Source organism: Papio anubis, unplaced genomic scaffold, assembly GCF_008728515.1.
Source record: "Papio anubis isolate 15944 unplaced genomic scaffold, Panubis1.0 scaffold450, whole genome shotgun sequence".
Taxonomy (NCBI): domain Eukaryota; kingdom Metazoa; phylum Chordata; class Mammalia; order Primates; family Cercopithecidae; genus Papio; species Papio anubis.
In genome coordinates, this window is record NW_022164679.1 from 62444 (window position 1) to 69853 (window position 7410).

The window sequence follows — 7410 nt, forward strand, 5'->3', positions numbered from 1 at the left end:
CAAGACAATGTTAGGGAAAGAAGTCTCTGTGCCTCAAAGCTGGCCCCAGGGCCAAGGAGCTGGTTGACTGCATCCTTGGGTGATTCACTGGACGCCAGGCTTAGCCATTAATTGCACCAGGACTGTTCCACAAACACACCCTACACTTTCCCTCCTCCGCACTTTTGCCCACACAATGCCCTCCTCTTTTTTTTTTTTTTTTTTTGAGACAGGGTCTCACTCTGTCACCCAGACTGGAACACAGTGGCCCAATAATGGCTCACTGCAGCTTCAACCTCCTGGACCCAAGTGATCCTCCCACCTCAGCCTCCCAAGTAGCTGGGACCAGCAGTGTGCACTACCACGACCAGCTAATTTTTTAAAAATTTTTTGTAGAGGTGAGGTCTCCTTACATTGCCCAGGCTGGTCTCAAACTCCTGGGCTTAAGCAATCCTCCTGCCTTGGCCTCCCAAATTGCTGGTACTACAGATGTGAGGCACTGCACCTGGCAGATGCCCTCCTCTTGAAGATCCTTCTCCTTATCCCTCTTTCTCCCCTTTGAAGCTTGCTCACATGCCATACCTCTCAGTGAAGAGAGCCACCACCATCACCCCCCAACCCACTACCTGGCTCCATTAGGAATGTACATTCTCCTGATTCCCCCAAGCTTCCAAACAATATGGACCTCCCTTATGGCCTCACAAACAACCTGAGCACATGCTCAACTTTCCCCATGGTACCATTTGAGTCCCACAACAGCCCTGAGAAGTTGATTAATTCCCCACCCACTCCAGTTTACAGATGAGGAAACCGAGGAACAAAGAAGTAGTGACATGCTAAATGTAAACCAAGCATTGAATAAATGTTGACTGTGATCACAGTGGTGGTTGTCACTGTTGCTGAAGGCCACATGGCTCAGAAGAAGCAGAGCTGGAAGGCCACCTGGCCTGGCTTTCACCCTGATGTCCTACTGCTTCCCTTGAAAAAGTAGAGGTGACAATATCTAGTCTTCCTATTTTTCTGTCCAGTAATATTTCAGTGCTTCCCTAACTGAAGGCCTTTAGGAGACTGTGAGCCACCCAACAACGGTCTGCTATCTAGCCATCCCCTCTCCTACCCAGAGCACAGTACAGGGCCTGGCAGTGAACGCTTGCTGGATGAATGTCTGACCTTTTACCTTAAGTCCACTTTCCTCCTTCTGCTGTGACTGACAGTCTAATCCAAAAACAGCCCTACACAGTCATCTTCTGCACGGAAATCCTTTAGACTGAAACGCCACCAAGCAGTCTCAAGTGAGCCCTCCTCACATACTCCCATCCCAGGGTCAGCTCCCTTGGACACTTCTGCTCCAAGAGCTGAATTTTTCATCCCACAACCCCTCCCTATCCATGACCTAGAACAGTAGAAAGCACCCAAGACCAAGAGGAACGACCCCTGGGATTCTTGTTCTACCACAGATGACCATGCCCTATGCCATCCTTGGGGGGCCACTTCACCCCACAAGGGGTGTCCGTCCATCCCTTTCCCTGAAATAGGGAGAGTTGTTCTGTTTAACCTCATCGAACAAGTGTGAGCATCTGAGAAAGCATTCTCAGAAATAAGCAGTTATCTGCAAGGAACGAGGGATTAAGATGACTGTATGTGTAAAGGGACAGCCACTCTGGCTTCAGGCTAAAATTTTCCAGAGCAAGGTAATGTGCTGCCACTGTCCTGGCCTCCCGCCTGCCCAAGACCAAGGCCAGCTGGGCTCTCACATGCCCGGCATGGAGGGCATAACTCACTGTGTGGCTGGGTCCTGGTGACTCTTCCTCTCTCAGCCTCATGCTTCTCATCTGGAAAATAAAGATATGGTTTTTTTGCCCCAGCTATCTCAGGGGACTACTGAGGAGATGAAATGAGGACATAGATAAAGAGCTTCATTTCTTGGTGTCCTGGCCAGCCCATCAGCCTTTACTACCAGCTTTGAACCTCCTGCATGGGGCCAGAATAGCTCTGTCTCTTGCACCCCCAAAAGCACGGTCACAGTCAGCAGCTATGTGATACTGGCAAATCACCCAACCACTCAGAGCCTCACTGAAGGGCTGGAATTCAGGATTCAGCTTCTCCACCCAATGCCATGTAAACCATGTCCCTTGAAATAAACATGTAGGGGTCATTTGGTCCATTGCCCTGTGCCCATCACCCAGCCCAGACAGATGCTCAACTCCAGTTCCCAAAGGAAGCAGGCTCTGACTTCTTGGACCACCCATCCCAAGGTTCCCTAATCTGATCTCACTGGGCCTGAGTTTTTAAGTCTGCAACATAGGAACGAACTCCTGCCCCGGCCCCAGTGCCCCCAATTCATTCTCACCCCATCCCCTCTTACCATCCTCCCATCCATGAGGTCTCAGATGTGTGCCAGCTTTGAGGCCTCCTATCCCTTGGGCTTCACTGTCTGTACTGGCCTCTATTTCCTGCTTCTGACCCATTTACAGAGCAGGGCTGAGGCCATCCCTTATGAATATGCATATAGGATAATGAGAGCTTGGGATTGGGGGAGAGGTATTCACGTACGCACCATCCACTCTGCTCTCCCCATAAACACCCCCCAGCCAAGGCTGTCCTTCCTCACAAAGTGTGCATGGGATTTCGGAGCAAAGGCTAAGGTAACAATAATCATATTCACAGCATGCATTTTTAAGAGCTTACAACATGCCAGGCACTCTGCTGGGATTATCTCCTTTAAGATGCATTTAAGGTAGGAACTATTGCCCCCATTTAGCAAATAAGGAAATTGATGCTCCAAGCAGTTAGGTAACTTGTACATAAATCATATGGGGAACATGCACAGTGATCATGTGCCAAGCCAGGGTGGAACCCAGGTTTTCTCAGGAGAATGGAATTCCAAAGCTGGTGCTCTAAACCCCTGCTACCCAGATGTTTAGGGCCAAGCCAGGAGCCCTGAGCTGTCATGGGGCCACATCTGGATCTCACATGCCAGCAGATGAGCCCCCAGTGGTCTTAGGTGATCTTGTGAAAGGACCCAGGTCCTGGCAGGGACTCTATCTGGAAAGTATGGAGACAGGCAGACACAATGTGTGTTCACACACGTGCAGGCACACAGTGATGCAAACTTGAGCATGCACACACACACAGGGTGTTCTGTGTGCATGGATGTAACTGTGTGGGGTGGGAGTACCCCTGTGGCTGCCCAGTGTATGTGCCTCTGTGCTGCTCTGGTGACTTTTTTCCAATCAACACTTAGAGAGGGCCACAGTGGGCCAGGAGCTGGGAATGCAGTGTGAATAGGGCAGACATAGTCCCAGCCTGTGTGGAGTGGAAGGTCTGTAGGATTTGCTTCCCATGCGCAGTAACACTCTGGAAGGAATCCGTTTCCTTCGTGGGAAGCTACTAGGGGTTGAGAGAGAAGATGGGTAAGAGTGGAAAAGGTAGGACATCTGAGGTAGGTACCTCAAGGGAGCCTCTGGCACTTGCCAGAAATGTGTGGAGGAGAGAGCCAGGGCCTGGCACCAGCTCCATGAGAGTCACAGGTCTGAGGATTCCCAAAAGTCTCCAGACGCTTTCCTTACAGATGTCCAGGGTCTTCTGTGAAAGCACATGTGGGCTGTGTGTGTGTTGGGGAGCAGGGGTGTTTAGGTATATGTGCACAGGTGAGCGTGTGTGGTTATGTGGATATGTGCATGGAATGTACATGTATAAATGTGGGGACATGGGTAAGTCATACGTGGTGTGTACACATGTAGGGTTTACATGCAGAGGTAGGGGTATGCCTATGTGTGTGGCAGGGCCTGTTACTGCAGAGGAGAGAAGAGAGGGCCATTTGGCCCAGGTCTCACATTCAGAAGCCTCAAAAATGCATCCAAAAATGAGATGGAATGAAAGAAGGGAGAGAGGGATGGATGGCTAGGTAGATGGATAGGCAGAGGGCTGGCTGTGCAGAAAGATGGATAGAGGGTTGGACAGGGGAATGGATATGTGATAAAGCAGATACTGCAAAATGTTCATTGTAGCCCCCAGGTGCTCAGTGTACGGGTGCTCACTGTACCATTCTTTCAACCCTTCTGGAGGCTTGACACTTTTCATAATACAAGGTGCACCCAAAGTGGGCTGGATGTCTAGCCCCGGAGAATCATGGATGAGATGGGAAAAACAGAATGCTCTTCATGCCATTTGAAACTTACATCTAATCACTGGACCACACAGCAATGAGAAATCACATTTTTTATAATTCTTGTGATGATCTTGTGAGTGCCAATTGCATTGCATTGGATGTGTGTGGGTGCATGTGTGTGTTAAAAAACATTAATTTGCTAAATAAAAACATACCACATTGTGAACATCCTATTTAGGCATTTCTTCATTTTTAAATTACCAGGAGACTTAAAAGACAGAAGTGTTCTGGCTCGGCCAGGTGTGGTGGCTCATGCCTGTAATCCCAGCACTTTGGGAGGCCAAGGCGGGCAGATCACCTGAGGTTGGGAGTTCAAGACCAGCCTGACCAACATGGAGAAACCTCACCTCTACTAAAAAATACAAAATTAGCCAGGCATGGTGGCGCATGCCTGTAATGCCAGCTACTCGGGAGGCTGACGCAGAAGAATAGCTTGAACCCAGGAGGTGGAGGTTGCACTGAGCTGAGATCGGACTATTGCACTTTAGCCTGGGCAACAAGAGCGAAACTCCATCTCAAAAAAAAAAAAAAAAAGGAAGTGGCCTGGCTCTTTCCGTCTGTGAGCTCCTGCTATGTAGCATGTGTGTATGGGTTTGCATGTATGTGCACGTGTCAGGGATGTGAGCACACATGGGTGGGTCAGACTGACACCCATGTGAGTGCCCACACAGAGAGCTCAGCCTCCTCCAAGCCCCACTGGGGCCAGCACCACTCTGAGGTGAAGAGGATGTCTTAGGACTGAAGAAGGGCAGCCACTAGCCCCAGGGCAGCATAGGGGACCAGGAACTCTGTCATCTGAGGCTTGGACACGCTCAGGCCAAGCGGCGTCCTCCGGCCAGCAGCGAGAGTGTGGGAGGTTGTTTCCTGGAGGAGAATGGGGCAAAGGCAGGATGTCCATAGCCGTCCTGGGCCCAGTGACTCCTTTCTTCCTCCCCATACATTTATATCTCCTGTCGAGACCATTCATCCTCCCCTGCTCAGTGCCTGTGGGCCCAAGCGGTCAATACCCCGTCATTGGACAGATGGAGAAATGGAGGCCTGGAGATAATGCAGCCACTCAGGCCACACAGCAAGTCAGCCCAGAGCCAGCCTGAGATCCAGCCTGGGTCCTAATCTCTGCCCCTACTCCCTGCCATCTCTGCATCTCCCTCCTTCAGTCATTTGTCCACCAGCCAAGGCCTACAGGGGTCCTACAGAATGGGCTCCAGGCCCAGCAGACCCAGCAGGGGAGGCCCCAGAGCGCCCTCCTGCCTGAGGAGGTCACATACAAAATCCAGGAAGACAGATGGGCACCAAAAACAGCAGGTGGCTGAGAGGTAGGTCCTGGCTCAGCCACCAACCCTGTTAGAGTGACCCTAGATAGCCCCCTGCCCCTCTCTAGGCCTCATTTTCTCCATCTATAAATAAATGGGTTGAGGCCGGGAGCAGTGTCTCACACCTGAAATCCCAGCACTTTGGGAGGCCTAGGTAGGCAGATCACTTGAGCTCAGGAGTTCGAGACCAGACTGGGCAACATGGCAAGACTCCCATCTCTATTAAAAACACAAAGAAATAGTCAGGCATGGTGGTGCACACCTGTGGTCTCGGCTACTCAGGAGGCTGAAGTGGGAGCATCGCTTGAGCCTGGGGAGTAGAGGTTGCAGTGCGCCAAGATTGCACCACTGCACTCCAGCCTGGGCAACAGAGTGAGACCCTATCTCACACACACAAAAAAGATACATAAATTAAAATAAATAGGTTGAACTACTAACAGTGGCTTTCAAATAATGTTTTGAAGCAGAATCCCTAAGTAGCTATAAGAGGAGCTCTCCTGGCCCACGTGGGGAAGGCAGGTAGATCTTGGCCCCTCACCCACTCTCCACTAAGAAGCTGGCCAAAGAATGTCCCACCAAATCACAGAAGCAGTGGACAAAAAACCAGCCTTCAGCACATAACCAGGGCCCAATTCCAGATGGGCTATTTACCAACTGCATAGACCTAGGCAAGGCTCTCCAAGCCTCAGCTTGCTCATCTATAAAATGGGGGCAACGATACCAACGTCCTACAGCTGTGTGACAATTAACTGAGATAATTCATGCCCAGTGCTTGGTATGTGGTGAACATATTAAAACTTGAAGCAACAGTGACTGTTACTACTAGTTAGCCCTCAGATGAGAACCAGCGTGAACTCGCCGACTTCACCATGAGTTGTATCTCTTGTGCCAGACCCCAAAGCCAGTGTATTTTGGCAGCTACTATCCCAAATTCCTCAGCTCTGCCTACCTCTGCAGCTGCTCCAGAACAGCTGGGCATGCAGGGGCTGCTGCAAGGCCAGGCCTGGGCCCTGGGGAGGGCAAGCACAGGGTTCCTTGTAATCAGGCCAGGCCTCAGAGCAAGGCCCGTTTCATCTGGACAACCAAGCCCCTGGCAGGCCATCATTAACTCCCCGCCTCCCTTGCTCAGCACTCAACCCTGACCCAGCTGCTGAAGCCTCAGAGAGAAGGCAGCAGGCGTTTAGCCAAAGCCTTTCATTCCTAGGATCCCTCCCCAGGGTCTCCCAGGACCACTGGACTCAGGGAAGGTTCTGGTGACATAAGCAGGAAGGAAAGTCTGTCTGAAGCCAGGACCTCCACTCGCCCTACAGGCAGCAGTCCACCCTGAGGAACAACGGAGACCTGGCATTGAGACTCCTCCAACCTCAAAGTTGAAGAAAGCTCTAAAGCCATCTCATGTATATACGTACAATACTATACTATTCAGCCTTAAAAAGACAGGAAATTCTGACATATGCTGCAACATGGCTGAACTTTGAGGATGTTATGCTAAGTAAATAAGCCAGACACAAAAGGACAAAAACTGTATGATTTCACTTATACAAGGTACCCAGAGTACTCTAATTTGTAGAGACAGAAAGTACAGTGGTAGTTGCAGGGACTGGGAAGACAGCAGAATGGAGAGTTATTTTTAAAAAAAAGCAAGATGGGCCGGGCGCGGTGGCTCAAGCCTGTAATCCCAGCACTTTGGGAGGCCGAGACGGGTGGATCATGAGGTCAGGAGATCGAGACCATCCTGGCTAACACGGTGAAACCCCGTCTCTACTAAAAAATACAAAAAAAACTAGCCGGGTGAGGTGGCGGGCGCCTGTAGTCCCAGCTACTCGGGAGGCTGAGGCAGGAGAATGGCGTGGACCCGGGAGGCGAAGCTTGCAGTGAGCTGAGATCCAGCCACTGCACTCCAGCCTGGGAGACAGAGCGAGACTCCGTCTCAAAAAAAAAAAAAAA